Source organism: Erigeron canadensis, chromosome 9 (assembly GCF_010389155.1).
Source record: "Erigeron canadensis isolate Cc75 chromosome 9, C_canadensis_v1, whole genome shotgun sequence".
In the NCBI taxonomy this organism is placed as follows: domain Eukaryota; kingdom Viridiplantae; phylum Streptophyta; class Magnoliopsida; order Asterales; family Asteraceae; genus Erigeron; species Erigeron canadensis.
Window position 1 is genome coordinate 13,405,368 of NC_057769.1, and position 14,956 is coordinate 13,420,323.

Below are 14,956 nucleotides of genomic sequence, written 5' to 3' on the forward strand. Positions count from 1 at the left end.
ATTCTATTGCTATGAAAGACGTTATGTGAAGGGTAAGGTGCTAATGCTCTATTTGAATTTGATAAGTGTGCTTCATATTACACGGGCTATTGTTGAGATGCACAAAACTTGAAGGATTTTGTGAAAAGAAGATGATACACAAATGTGGGAACGAACGCACGTGTGAAAGGATACAATTACAATTATGGTCCGAAACATAGCTGCAGGCGTATCATGACGAGAGCGTGTTTGTATGACCATGCTTGTGTTGACTGGTGTACAAAGTAATGAAGTGGGAGAGAGTTTTATGGATTATACCCCTATTTGTCAAGAGTAAATATCGTGTTACAACTTTAGTGGTGTTGATGCTTCAAGTGTATGGAAATGGATGAAGATAGATGGAAAGTGATAGCCGAATGAAATGTTTATGATGAATAATGATGTACATGAAGTTGAACGAAGTGATTGGTAGTCAATGTAGTTGAGTCTACTAGTTAAAGGACACGGATTTGAAGTTTGAAAATAAAGTTGATGCTGGTTACTTGAAGGATTATAAGTAGGTGATGCATAGAAGGGTTACCGGGCACACGTATGAAAGGATATAGTTACAATTCCGGTCGCGAACGTAATTGTAAATGTATCCCGAAATGTGTGTGTTTGTGAGACTGTGTCTATGTTGATCCGAATGAGGTAAAGATGAGAATGTTGGAATCACAGAAAGGCATCATGTTTAACCGCGGGAGGTGTAGACACGTATGAATGGAATGAAGAATGACGAAGTTAACACTACGGTTGATTGGACTTTTAACCATGAAGCTCTTCAATTCTATGAACACTATAATATGATGTGAAGCCACCTTCGAGCTGTGAAGGGTTGAAGTCGTGCTAGAGTGTAAGGAAAAACGTTTAGCTTTTGTTTCGAACTAGCTTTCCGGGTTATCGATAGTATGCGGCACATGTTTTGACCTGTTTTGGATTCGCGACTCGTTAAACTTGATTTCTCTACGGGACGATATATGACGATTGGGACGAGTATCTACAGGTGGAGATTCTTCCGTATATTGCACGGATGTAAGGGCAATGTTGAGATCCTATAATAGTTATTTGTTAAAGTATACGAAGTAGAAGTACTCAAGAGTATTTGGTTCCGAAGTGATCATGTCTCTCACCTGTGTGATTAACCATTTAAGGCGAACATTATACTTCTAAAGTCGAGGTTACACGTAGTTTTGAGACGTTCTAATAAAGTTCTCAATTTTGTTTTGATCGTGAGGTCGAACCTTCAATCGATGTGTGACTAGTACTACTTCCATGCAAGTGCACCTTCTGTTTTTGCCCTCCTTTATAGGAAGAAGTTAAAGTTTTCGATTGTGAGATGTATTTCTTTCTATAAAATGGATTTATAGTTTTGCTATCAACTGATAAAGGTGAAAGTTCCACTAATGCTATGTCTAACCTCATCATGACCCTGTTGAGTTTCTCGAAGTACCTCCATGTTAACGACTGGTCTTTGCCATGTCATGAACTTAAGGAATAAAATTTAGAGTTTTCTTTAGATCAATCGATGCATGTATTCGATCCATTAATCATCCTCCCAGGTATATATATCAAAGTCTTTGCTGAAAATCAGTCAATTCCATCCATATATTTCGTCCATACCTGGACTTGTTGAGTTTTAATTGATAGGGGACGATTTGTTGCTAGATTTGACGATTTTGGGTCATTCAGTGATTGTTATTGCAATCAATATGTATCTTGAGATCCCTACAGGTATGAAGTTGCTTCCAAAGTCATTTTAAATGTTCAAATGGAACCAATATATGGTTCACATCTGGTCTTAAGTCTTGTATGGATTCGATTACGTTTGTGAGTCGATTTAGGTCAATCGGGCGTCAAATCAGATGTAGAAGGAGTATAATGAATCTGTGGCTCAATTGATGATTTCATAATGATAACCAGGTCATAATTTTATGTGTGTGAGCTGTAAAGGTCGTTGTGGCATGCTTGAAAGGTTGATGGCGGAAATGGTTTGCAAAACAAAGAGTTTATTGGTATGAAAATTCAGTAATATTGCAAGAATGATATCTTCCTTATATGAACGATTTAGAAGTTGAATCTTACCTTTCTGGAAACCCCTATGTGTCCCCTAAATTTGATATGAACAAAGTTTCTTGTGATTTTGCCCAGAGATATGCGAAAAACGTCGATTTCCAGAAGTGGTCAGGTTTCTAACGAATTCTGCAGACTTGCCTTGCAAATGTCACAACTTATGCATTAGATCTCTTCGAGAGCTAAAACTAGCATTTTTGAAAAGTTCTTTGAGTCTGATACATTTGTTAAGAACTGAGTTTTGTCTAATTTGGTCATCTTATGACCTAAAAGTTGTACTTAAGGAGGTTTATGAACCATGGTAACGTGCTTACTTGGATGCCATCTGAAACGTGATATGACCTATTGTGATACGACGTGTTGTAAATCTTTTATGTGAACGTGTGATGGGGCTAGAAGCCTAGACAGGACGCCGAAAGTTTTGCTACAAAAGTAATTATTTAATGATCCCTTAACGAAAGTGAGGAGGCGCGTCATTTATGGACTAAGAGACCAAGTTGAGTGAAAGTTAAAGGTAATGATATGAACGACTGGTAAACTAGTTGTCCAAGAATGTTTGTTCCCTGGTGAACTATTGAACCGTTTCATTGGACATGAAAGAAAATATGTATGTTAAATAAGTTCTCTTAAAGTGTGAAAGCTAATTGTTGAATGCTTCAAATCGGGACGAGCGTTATGTAAACAATTTTAAGATATGTTTTGGCAAAGTATGAAGCGAATGGTGAACTCAAATGGTGTCTATCACTCTTAGTTTGATTGGGAAAGAGAATGAATGACCTAGAAACTTAGGCAAAAATCATATGATTGTGCGATGGTGCATCGAGATCTATTGTGGTGTTCGTATGCAACCATAGTTATGCCATGTGCATTGGATGTCACTACATGATACGATATGTTATTGAAAGAATAAATATGCAGCCAAAGATCATGAATATAATAGTTCATGAAGTTGGAACCGTTAAAGAAGAGTTCGGAGTAGCTCAAAACTGACTGAAGGTTTCGTGATGAGCAAAGAAAGCTTGTAATAAACAAAGTGGAAATTATGGTCTAACCATAAGACTTTATGGAGGGATATGTTATGTAGTAAAAGTTGGTGAGTCGACCCTTTGCTCAAATGAATCGTGTGAGTTATAGTAGCAGGTTAATGAGGATATGTGTCAAAAGTTCTTAATCGACAAATGAATAGCCTTCGCCGAATGTAATGGGTGTACTATTTATGAAGGTTAAAGAAATCCGGTAGTTACTTGGTTTGATTTAAAGATTGAGCCAAAAAGATAATGAAACGGTCGAAATGTAAAATGAAAGTAAAAAAAAAAAGACTATGTGAGACACTAAATGAGTTAGGCTATGCTAAGTTAAAGTACAACTCAAGGAAATCCTGAAATGATATGATAAAGTGAGGGATGCGGATAAGTCATTTATTTATGAGTGGCGAAATGATTCTGAGGACAGAATCCTCTTAAGGGGGAGGTAATTGTAACATCCCAAACCTTTTATTTAACGGTTGACTTGAGTCGTTAAGTCAAGGTAACATGTCCGTTACGTCCATGTTAAATTTAGAGCTTATATGTAGTTAATGTGTTATGCGTGTGAGACTTGAATGTCTTATTGATTGACGTAGTAATGTGTTCAAGATGTAGTTATATGCCTTTAGAGGTGTTCAAAGTGTTTATTGAGTTGTATATAGTTCATATAGGTGTTTAGGGCTAATAATGTGACGTTTGGAAGCTTAGGGACGAGTTTTGACATAGGGTGAAAGTCAAAAACGGGATTAGGGTCAAAGAGCAGGTCTTTAGCTTCTAATATCCTTTTCTCTTTGAGCCCTAACCATTCCCCATTGCCATAATCAATTCCTTGTTCGATTTCATCTTCGTTTGGTTGATTCGAGAGTGTTTTGATCAAGTTTTTGTATCCTCATTGTAATCTCCAGGTATTCAAGGTATAATAACATTGATTTTTATGTCATTTCAATCATATAATCAGATCCATAACTGGTCTAGGTTATTAGAAGATCAATTGATGTCAAAAACGTGTGTTTTGATCAATTCGGTAACCTAAAACGTTTAATTATGTGATGCAAATCAAGTAAGGATTAATCAATGATTTCATTGCATCATTATCGTCTTAAAATGGTGAATTTTGAGGTACAAAAGTCGTTCATAAGGTTTGGGGTCGTTTGGGGTGTGTTTGGTTAAGTTTTGGAGGTTAAACAATGAGTTTTGTGCAGAACCAGGACTAGCTGCGGCGCAGCTACTAAGCTGCGGCGCAACTGGAAACCAGTGACACATAGCTGCGACGCAACTTGGTAGTTGCGACGCAATAGCGACGGAATTTTCAAATGGCCATAACTTTTGAACCGTAACTCCGTTTTTGACAAATAAGATATCCACGGAATCGTGAGAGAGTCTACTTTCTAATGGAAATGTTTTTGAAAGATGATTGTAATGTCAAGTTTCCAGAAAGGTCAATTTAGTGAGTGTATCCTGAGTTTCGTCGAGTTATGTAAGCTTTAAAGTATTAATCGAATGTCCGATGCATCAAGCATTGTCATGAGTCATGTTTATAGGTATTTAGACGTGAGTCATGACCTTAAGTGAGTGGGTATTTATTAGCTCATTATGTCGTTTAATGATTATAGGTAGTCGGAATACTTGCAAAGCTCGGTAACTTACGTTATCATTTCTTGTGCACTCCATTGAGGTAAGATACACTACTTTGACACGCTGAGGGTTCAACAAAAATATAGTTTTCATATAATAACTTCCCCTAATGATATTTCGGTTGCTTATGGGTATTCGGGATTATACGGGAGGTGATATGGGCTATGTAGATGCATATAAAAGCCTGAAATGCTACCCCAATGATACGTATTGCTATGAGATGTTATGTATGCTTAATATATGATATGATATGAAATGATGTACGATCTAAGATGATAAATGTTATGCAATGTTGTAATGATATACGATATGCAATGATATATGACGATGTACGTGAGGTAACAATGTATGCGATGTGATGATATGAAATGAAACGCTATGAAATGTGATGTATGAGGATGATATGTAAAATGTGCATGATTACATGGCTTGTTCATCTAGTTCACTAGACTTGTTAAGTTGCCATGACACGTGCACGTTTAAGGGCCCAAACGTAATGATGTATATGTGATGAATGTTTAGGTTGTGTAAACACCTAAACTATATGTGATGTGAAATCGAGCTCGTAAATTTGATGTGAAAGTGTTAAGCTTAACCCGTACTTGCCCTTGCCCGGTGAGTGCGTATATGGTTGCTTGGGTGGCTCCTTGCAACATAATTACGTGGTTTGAGTACCTCCGGGTGGCGTGATTAACCACCAATGTCTTTGAACATACGGATTACTCCTGGATTGGCTTGCCATTCCTTAACGACATTGATGCACTACTGAATGGTGGTTCATCTAGTCGGGTGCGACTTATGTCACACTTAACGAGATGCATATGTTATATGAGATGCGTGACTTTTGTCACAATTATAAAGATGTTCAAATGTGATATGTGATGATACAAAAGATGACTAGGCACATTTAGGATGACCCATCCTAATATGAATGATGTTGATGATATGATATGTAAGTGTGATGATATGTTTGGGGATATGTGCCTTAACGAATTAATATGACTTTTATATAATGTTTTAAATGGACAAACGTTTCATAACTTATGTGTTATCTTACTTAGCTAATTCGTTAGCTAACACTTGCTCTTTTAAAATGTGTTGTGCCCTCAGGTCCAACAATAGTGAGCAGGTAGATGTGAGAAGATGTGAGGCATGGGTAGACGATCTTGAAGCTGGTTATAGTTTACCCATAGTGGCTGCTCGCATTAGACATTTGCTTATTGTTTAGATAATAATGACTTGTATTGATTATGTGCTCGGTTGTCTAATATTAGGCAACCGATGGATTTCCATTTAGACTTATTTTGATGATATGGCTAGTAACACCATTTAATGAATAAACCAAACAGATTTTACTGGTTTGGACTTTTAAAGTTAATTCCGCTTCTTTTAACGCCGTTAGGCAAAAGTTTTTGGAAATCCTTATTCTTAAATGTTGGGTGTTACAAAATCGGATTAAATTTTGGAATGATGGTTCAGGTACGGATACTTTTGAACACCCCTCTGTTTATGTAGGAAGAAACAAATTAATACCTCTTATGTGCTACCCACATGAGAAACTTAACGACACTAACTAACGGTTTCGTTAGTGAGGGACCACCATTGCAGCTGAAACATATCTTCAGAGACCATAGTTGCAAAAAAATCAAGAGAGAGACTGCCGTTGTAAAAAGTGACAAACCACGGGACCATTTCTTGCATTTAACTCTAATTGTAAAAATAGATATATCGATGCAAACAAACACAAACCAACTAATTCTTCACCATTAAATTACATCTATCTAATCTAATGGTCTCAAACTCACAATCCATTTGAACTCCTCTCCACCAATCAAAGAACACCTTTCTTTTATATAAAGGTGACCTAAAGATACATAGCAATCACTTTTGATCTTAACTTTGACCAAAAAATTTATATCGGCTACCACACAAAAGTTAGCTTCATTTTTATTTTTCATAAGATTTTGTTATAAGTTCCTGCATGCAATCGGTAGCAGTACCACATAACCAAGACCAAATCCCCTTCTCTCTTCAAAACTTTTAAGTGTTGATATATATTCATTTTTCTTCATACATCAAACCAAGGATGGGTTGGTATCCATAAAGCATGAGATTCAGAAAAGGAGCCGAAGCCCAAGATCTAAAAGAAGACCCAAAAAAATGCAACTGCAACATACTAGCGGAAGAAGGGGCACAAGCAGTTGGTGGATACATACAATATTTACATCTTTAAGCTTCTCAAACATGTCCATCTCGATTATCGGTATCTCAGCAAGAGAATGGTTATTTGTTTGTTATTATTTGTATTATTAATAAGTTAATTGTTTCCCTAATATAATTTTTGGATATATATTGGGGTTTCTATTCGTTTGGATACTTTAGTACCATAATTGAAAAAAAATTAAATAATATCTATTGAGCATTCAAGAAATATGAAATAATACTAGTAAATGTTCATTGAGCTGATATATGTATGGGGGATTAATATATGTGGAACTTTGTATTTCAATTTTTTTAATTTTTTTTTCTAATTTAGCGACAGATTAGGTACAGACATTTCTGTCGAAAATTTGTCAGTAAATGTTGCTCCGTCGAAAATTCGTCGGTAATTAGCCGTTGGAAGTCCGTCGCAAAAGTTGTCCGTCAACAATCCGTCACAAACTTTCTGTTGATAATCTGTTGCAAAAGAATTCCGTCCCAAACAACGTCCGTCGCTAACCAAGTTTGTCGCTAATCTGTCGTAAAATTTCAACAGAAGGTTCCCTCGGAAAGCCGTGGTAAATAATTCAGCCGTCCCAAAATCCATTGATAAATATTACCGAGGCCGTTATTAGGGTTGGACAAAATCCGTCAGAAATCCATCGAAAAACGTGATTTGGGACAGATTTTGGCCGTCGGAAAATTCAGATTTTCTAGTAGTGTCTTTTGCATAAACAACTTCATCCAAATCCTCTATGCTCATGGAAGATAGCTTGTGCATCTCAGAACTAAGCTCCATATCCTGGAAAACAGAGTTAGTGAAACATGAAACATCATCAACAATATCAAATTCCTCTTCTGAACATGTTGTATTAACTTCCAAATCTGCCACATCATCTTCATGTTCATTGTTAATGGGTAATGATTCGTGTAGTTCAGGATCTGACATTTGATGACTTTCCCAAGTTTCACCCTCTTCCGGAGTCTCATACACTTCTTGCGGCATTGTTTCATTGTTGGGCTCATACACAAATTCATTAGATTGAATGAATTCTTCTAAATGATCAAATACTCCGTCGGTATTCATCCCTACACATTCTTCACTTAGAATTTGGTATGATTCGTCATCTAGCCCACGCTCATAAAACGTAACAAGTTCATGAACAAAAATGTTGTTCGTGTTTAACTTATCAACAATGTCTCTAATTCTCATCCATGCTTCATACCAAGTCTCGTTGGGTAACTGATTAAACTACTGAAGCTCGTCAGGAAATTCTCCTTCCAACTCAAAATCTTCAATAGCCATAGGTGATGCTAATACTGCAAAACAAACACTAGCACTAGACCTGGCAAAATGGACGGGTCAGGCGGGTTTAGGTAACGGGTCGAAACGGGTACGACTCTAAGCGGGTCTCTACAGGAATGCGGGTCAAAGCGGGTTGGGTGCGGATCAAAGCGGGTCGGGTGCGGGTCAACCCGTTATTTTTTTTATTTTTTGTTTTTTTAATCTCCATTATATTATCAGGAAGTAATATTAAGATAAATAAGTTTAAAAAAATTAGAAGTCAATTAAATAATATTATGATAAATAAAGATGAAAGAAAAAGTACATTAAAAGAATATAAATCAATTATGTTATCCACAAACAATACATGATCAAATAAAGCTAGATTAAAAAAAATTATTAAAAAAATAAAAATTAAATAGATTATCAACAAACAATAACCTGATAAATTAAATTGAAAGAAAAGAGATAAGAATTGATTATGGATATGGTGCTTGCCTACGTGGGCAAATAGGCTGTGTTTGTATCACGCAGTAATTAATGAGGAGTAGAAGATCCAATCACTCAAAATCATAATACCCGCTCGACCCGCTCAATATTTGATGATAAAATTAGATGTATAAATAAGACCCGCTTTGACATTTTCCTTAAAGCCCAATTATACCCGATAGATAAAATGAGTTACCCAATAAGACCCAAATTAATTGGTTTGGGTATTGATTGCCAGGCATAACTAGCACACACCGTGAAAAGCACAAATGGAAAACAAGAACTAAATAATAAAATGAACTAAAACTAAATAAAAAAAATTAACACTAAATTACGCTAATCTAAGAAAGCAATTAACTTCCTCATAAGTGAATGCGAGAAAAGGTCAAATTACAAAATTAAACAACTACTTAATTTAAGTCCCCGGCAGCAGCGTCAAAAACTTGATGTGTTAAATAGAGTAATAAAATTTATAAACACGAATCACTGGAAAACTAACTACAACACACTTACGGGCAGTGGACCCGTTCGTATGCAGTATAGTAAACCGGTAAATCCGAGGTCGAACACAAGGACTTTGTAAAGCAATTGTTAAAAATAAAGTGATTCAGAAAATGGGGTTTTGTAGCCGAATTACCACTTTGCAATTTAGTAGATCGGTTAGTAATCCCGAAGGATTAATCGCAAGAGAAAAAGTTTTTATTTTTTTTTAAAATCAATAATTTAAAAAGGACACCCACTTGGATCAGCTCACATGCCAATCATCGGGTCTAAACATTACTTGCATTTGTTGAACAACTCAAAAGATAGACAAGACGAACTTCCGTTATACTTGACACTTCAATTGTTCTAAATATAATTATCGCTTCCGCGTTTAATTTCTATTCAAAACAATTGAGCATTAAGAACCCGAATTGATTTTTACGATTTAACCTTGAAAAGCTTTCTTCCGAACTACTTATTCACCTAATCAGATTCCTCTATCATAAGTGTTTACACATTCAAAGTGAATTTAATTGTTTAAAATCTTTATCGTTAGTTTCTTCCGAACTCCAACGACTTTAGGTTAATTATAGACCGATCAACCTTTTCATAAACCAATTGATAATGACATAGATTTTTTCCGAACTTCTAATTACAAATATCAATCAATAAATATAAAAGATAAAAACAATATTTAAACTCAAATAAATATGGATATTCAATTAAATGTAAAAGTCTTGTTCAACGATTGCAAGTAACATCAAACAATCCTATGACATGTTTACTACCCAAGCGGGTGCTAAGAGAATTAGCTACTCATAGTAAAATACGAATAACAACTCAAATAAAGAGAATTCATCGTTACCGAATACAAAGGAATGAAAACGAGTAACGGAAATAATCCAATAGTAATGAAGATCTTCAAAGATGATAAATCTAATGAAAAACTGCTTCAAGAACTCCAAAAACGGCTAGAAAGTCTAAGATAGGGTTTTGGAATAATTAAGCATGCTATTTATAAGTTTCCAAAAAATTTTGTGCAGATTCGACCCTCATTGCGGCGCAACAGGTTATTGCGGCGCAACGAGGCTTTGACCACCGTTGACTGTTGACTTTCATTGATTGAAGCTGGGAGTCGTTGCGGCGCAATGAACTTGGTTGCGGCGCAGCAAAACCTAACTATCTTTTTGTTGCGGCGCAATAAGTCTTTTTTCAGCTTTCACTTTTGTTGACTTTCTGCAATCTTCATCCTAAAGCTTCGGAACTCATTCGTTAGCACTTATTTCACCTCAATAATGTCGACGCTCAAGTACCTGTCATTAACCTGAAACACTAACAAATACCATAAACGCAACAAATGTATACTAAAACGACTCATAAAACATGCTAAATCAATTACTTTCAACGTGGGAAATGGGTATAAAATACGACATATCAGTTGCTTGGGTGGATTTTTGTTGATTTCGCCATTTCCCCCTTCCCTCTGGATGATCATACAGTTCGTTGTTTGTTGTGTTGACTGGCGGCTAGTGAAGTGGAGTTCTCGTTGACCACTGGATAATTTGTTAGTAAAAATAAAAATAAAAATGGAAGTGGTAACCGGTAACTTGTTTCCTAGCCGATTGCTTACATAACCCAAAAAACATAGTTGGTTACACTAGATTGCAAGTCGGGTAGATGGGTACATTACATAGTCTTTTAGTCATAGTTGGTTACACAACCATGCCTTTATCCCTGTAATAAAATAAGCTATATATTATGACAACTTGATTTCTCCTAATTCGAATACAATTCCATATATCAGAATATTCATCAAAGCTTGTTGGACTCCAACTGGTTTAGCATATATATAAATATATAAAAAATTATATAACTGGCAGCCACAAGTAAAGAAAAAAGAAGAAGAATAAGAAGAAGAAGTACTATAGAAATCAAAACCATACGATAGATGGCAATATTAGCCATATGGGCCCCTTATCTTGCAATTTTTATTGTTCTGCTCATATTATTTGAATGCTGTGACAACCGCAGGCCTGCGTATGATCAAGAAAGAGGACTACCAATTCAAGCACCAACATCAGCAGTAGCTCATCGACCGGTTTCATATGTGAAAAAGCGAATATATATGAAGAATAGTAGCATCGTCAAGGAGGATCATTGTGTGATATGCCTTGACGAGTTTGAAGATAAGGTGACAACAATCGGAGTTGTGCCACAGTGCCACCACTCGTTTCATGAGCATTGTATTATCGACTGGTTGAAGAAAAATCCAAGATGTCCTATTTGTCGAGTTACAAAAATGTGATCTAGCTAGTTCTCACTGATAGGTATAGAAGATATATACAATATCAGAAGTTAATTTGATTGTAGGGGTATGATTAGAATAATAACTGCAATTTCTTATTTAATATATCTGTTTTAAGTATTTTGAAATTTTGATATCATCATGTTTCACACCTAATTTTTAAAATCATGTTCAATTTAGAGTCAGTAGTTGATCTACAAAAAATTTCTATTGGTAAATTTTGTTTTCAACTACAAAATATATCAGCTTAAGTATTAGGGATTTAGGGTATCAACCAGTTCAACCATTTTTAATAAACTATATGTTTTTTAAAAGTTATTATTTGGATTTTTATTAGATTATATTAAAAAAAAGAAATAGATTATAAAAAGGATTTTTATGATTTATTAATATTATGTTTCTTTAGTTATGTATTAACATATTTGACATATATCATATAATTATCTTATTTTTGCCATCACAGTCTCACGATTTATGTAACTAAATTACTTTTTATTTACGTTCTCGTACAATGTATGGTTTTAATTTAGTAACGGTTATATATAGGCTGGATTTGAAAAACTGAGATTCCAAACGAACTTGAAAAGTTGATGTTAAAATAATCGTTATTTGTAAATGGTAGTGGTGGATGACAAAAGATAAACCCAACGACTTATGGTTCAAAGTTGTTTCGGCAATGCATTATCAAAGAAGATTAGAGTCCTTGTTACCAATTAACCTTTCATTAGGCGGGATATATATATATATGGATTTATATTATATATTGAAGACCATATGTAATGTTGAAATGAGTTGTGGGTACATGTTTGAGAAGTGTCAATTAAGTGGGAAACGAAGAAGGTGAAAGTGGCATTGGAAAGAAGATTGATCAATTAATCGGATGTCTTTGAATAATTAAGGCAAAGCTATATATGATGACAATTTGATTAATTAATCCTAATTCGAATCAAAATATGTACATCAAAAAAAAAAAGAGAGAATTAATCAAAAACCATATACGATCGATGTCAACATCACAAGATATTTTGATTGGTGTATACTTCTTAATTTGGTGGCTTTCTCCTTGCAGTTGCTGTTGGTGTTTTCTTGGAATGGCGGACGCACGTGCAGGAGAGGCGTGCATTTGAAGAAAGATTGCGGCTACCAGTTCAAGCACCAACAACAGCAATAGTTAACCCAGTGGCATATGTGGATAAGCAATTATATGTGAAGAGTAGTAGCATTGGCAAGGAGGATCATTGTGTGATATGTCTTGACGAGTTTGAAGATAAGGTGACAACAGTCGGAGTTGTGCCACGTACAATGTCGCCACCATTCGTTTCATGATCAGCATTGTATCATCGAGTGGTTGTGACAAAAAACAAGTTGTCCTATTTGTCGAGCTAGAACTACGTGATCTGATTGTACATACGAAGACTAGAATTAGAGTACTACTAACAAACTGCAATATCTTATTTAATTTTCGTTCTAATTAAGTATTTGTTCTGTTTTTTGTTAACTTTAATTGTATTTGTATAGATCAAGAAAAGATCCATCCTTCCCGATTTTATGTCTCTACTAGTGTAATACTGCAATTATAGAAAGCATGGAAATCGAAAACTTATAATTTTTTTGGCAAAACAAGTGCTTGTTTCAAACAATTTGCAGAATAGCTAGTCAGCCAATAAATTGAGATTGTGGGATTTTTGAGAAATTTGGGCTATATCAAAACCTGAATATATCCGACCTTGCCAAACTGCTCTATTGGCCTCACATACAATTGACTTCCTACTGTGTTGTACACGTGGAAGGACCGGGTTAAGGGAAGCCCGGTCTTCGATTACTCACTAAGAAGGTAACGGTTATTAGCTTACACATATATAGGCCGGGTTTTCCAAACATGGTCATTAACCTACTTTATGGTACGAGTCATATGCCCGCGTAATGCGGCGATGATGGTGGTAGCGGTGGCGGTGGTGTCGGCAATGGTGACGGTGACGGTAAAAGTAATTGATGTTAAATGAGGCAGTGTAATTATTTTAAGGATTGAAGAATTTATGTTGTATATTATTTAAGAGTAAAGGAGAGTGATACCTTGGATATATCAATTTATCATCTGAGATTTGGGGGAGGGTTCTCCTTTTATAAGGTATTATAGATAAGTTGTATGTCAAACACATCGTAAGTCGAACACATCGATCCCCAATTAAGTATATAATTACAACGAACTAACTACTACAAAAAGGGGCTTTTTACACAGTTAAAAATAGCTTTTTTCCACAGTTTTACTTCTGTGTAAAAGAGTTATGTAACTGATTGTACCCATTTTTACACAGTTTTTCACCCGTGTAAGAAAGTAGACTCCTTTACACAGTTTTGTTGACAAGGTGTAAGTAAACACCATTCTAAAATTAAAAAAAAAAAATTTCCTAGCCATTTTTCATATTTATAAATATCAATACATTAATTCATGAAAATAAAATTAATACAAATAATTACATATAATAAATTTAATATAACAACCTAATAATAATTATCAAGTGATCAATAAACAACACTTTATAAAATAAAATCATATCCTATATAATCATTTTACGAATGATCAAACTAATTCACCTATTTACAAAACCAATAGCTATTATCACCAATAAAAACCATGTAATCTATCTTGGAAGTTGATAAATCTCTTTTGTTTCTTGAAGTCTTTACCAGCCATCTACACAAAATAAAAATAAAAATAGTAAGTAACAAATTTCAATATTAATACTACAATATATCACAAAAAAACTAAAAGAAATAAAATTTTCTTACCTCACATTTTGCAATTGAAAGAATGGATGTGTCGTCAAAGTTCTTGTTCTATCAACAATTTCCTTATCTTGAAGCTCAACTAAATGAACATGTTGGATCTACAAATCTTCTTATTGAATCACTTAACATTATCAAGTTAGATTTATAAATATAAAAATTAATAGATGAAAAAATGAAAAACGAAATAATATAGGAATACAAAATTACAAATACAAGTTAGATCTATATACATATATAGTTAAAAAAGATGAAAAATGAAAAAGAAAAAAAAACTCATATGAATGTGAAAGTACTAGATCTAGATCTAATTGGAAAGATGGAGGAAATTACTTTTGAGGGTAGTTTCTTTTGAAAAAGATAAGAATCTTATATGAAGACACAATTGGAAAAACATGGGAAATTATTTAGGAGGGTAGAGTGTAAAAGCTTTGACAATAAAGAACCAAGAATGTGAAACTAAAAAAAAATAAGAGCAGCTGGGATTTTAAGAGTCTAAAAACTTTTGTCATTTGCAATATTACACGGTTTTATGGTGAGCTGTGTAAATAAGTATACTTTTTTATACTGTTGTTTTACTCAACTGTGTTAAATTTTCCGTATCCACTTTTTTACACAGTTTTTTGAGACAACCGTGTCAAAAATTCCGTGTTTCTTTAT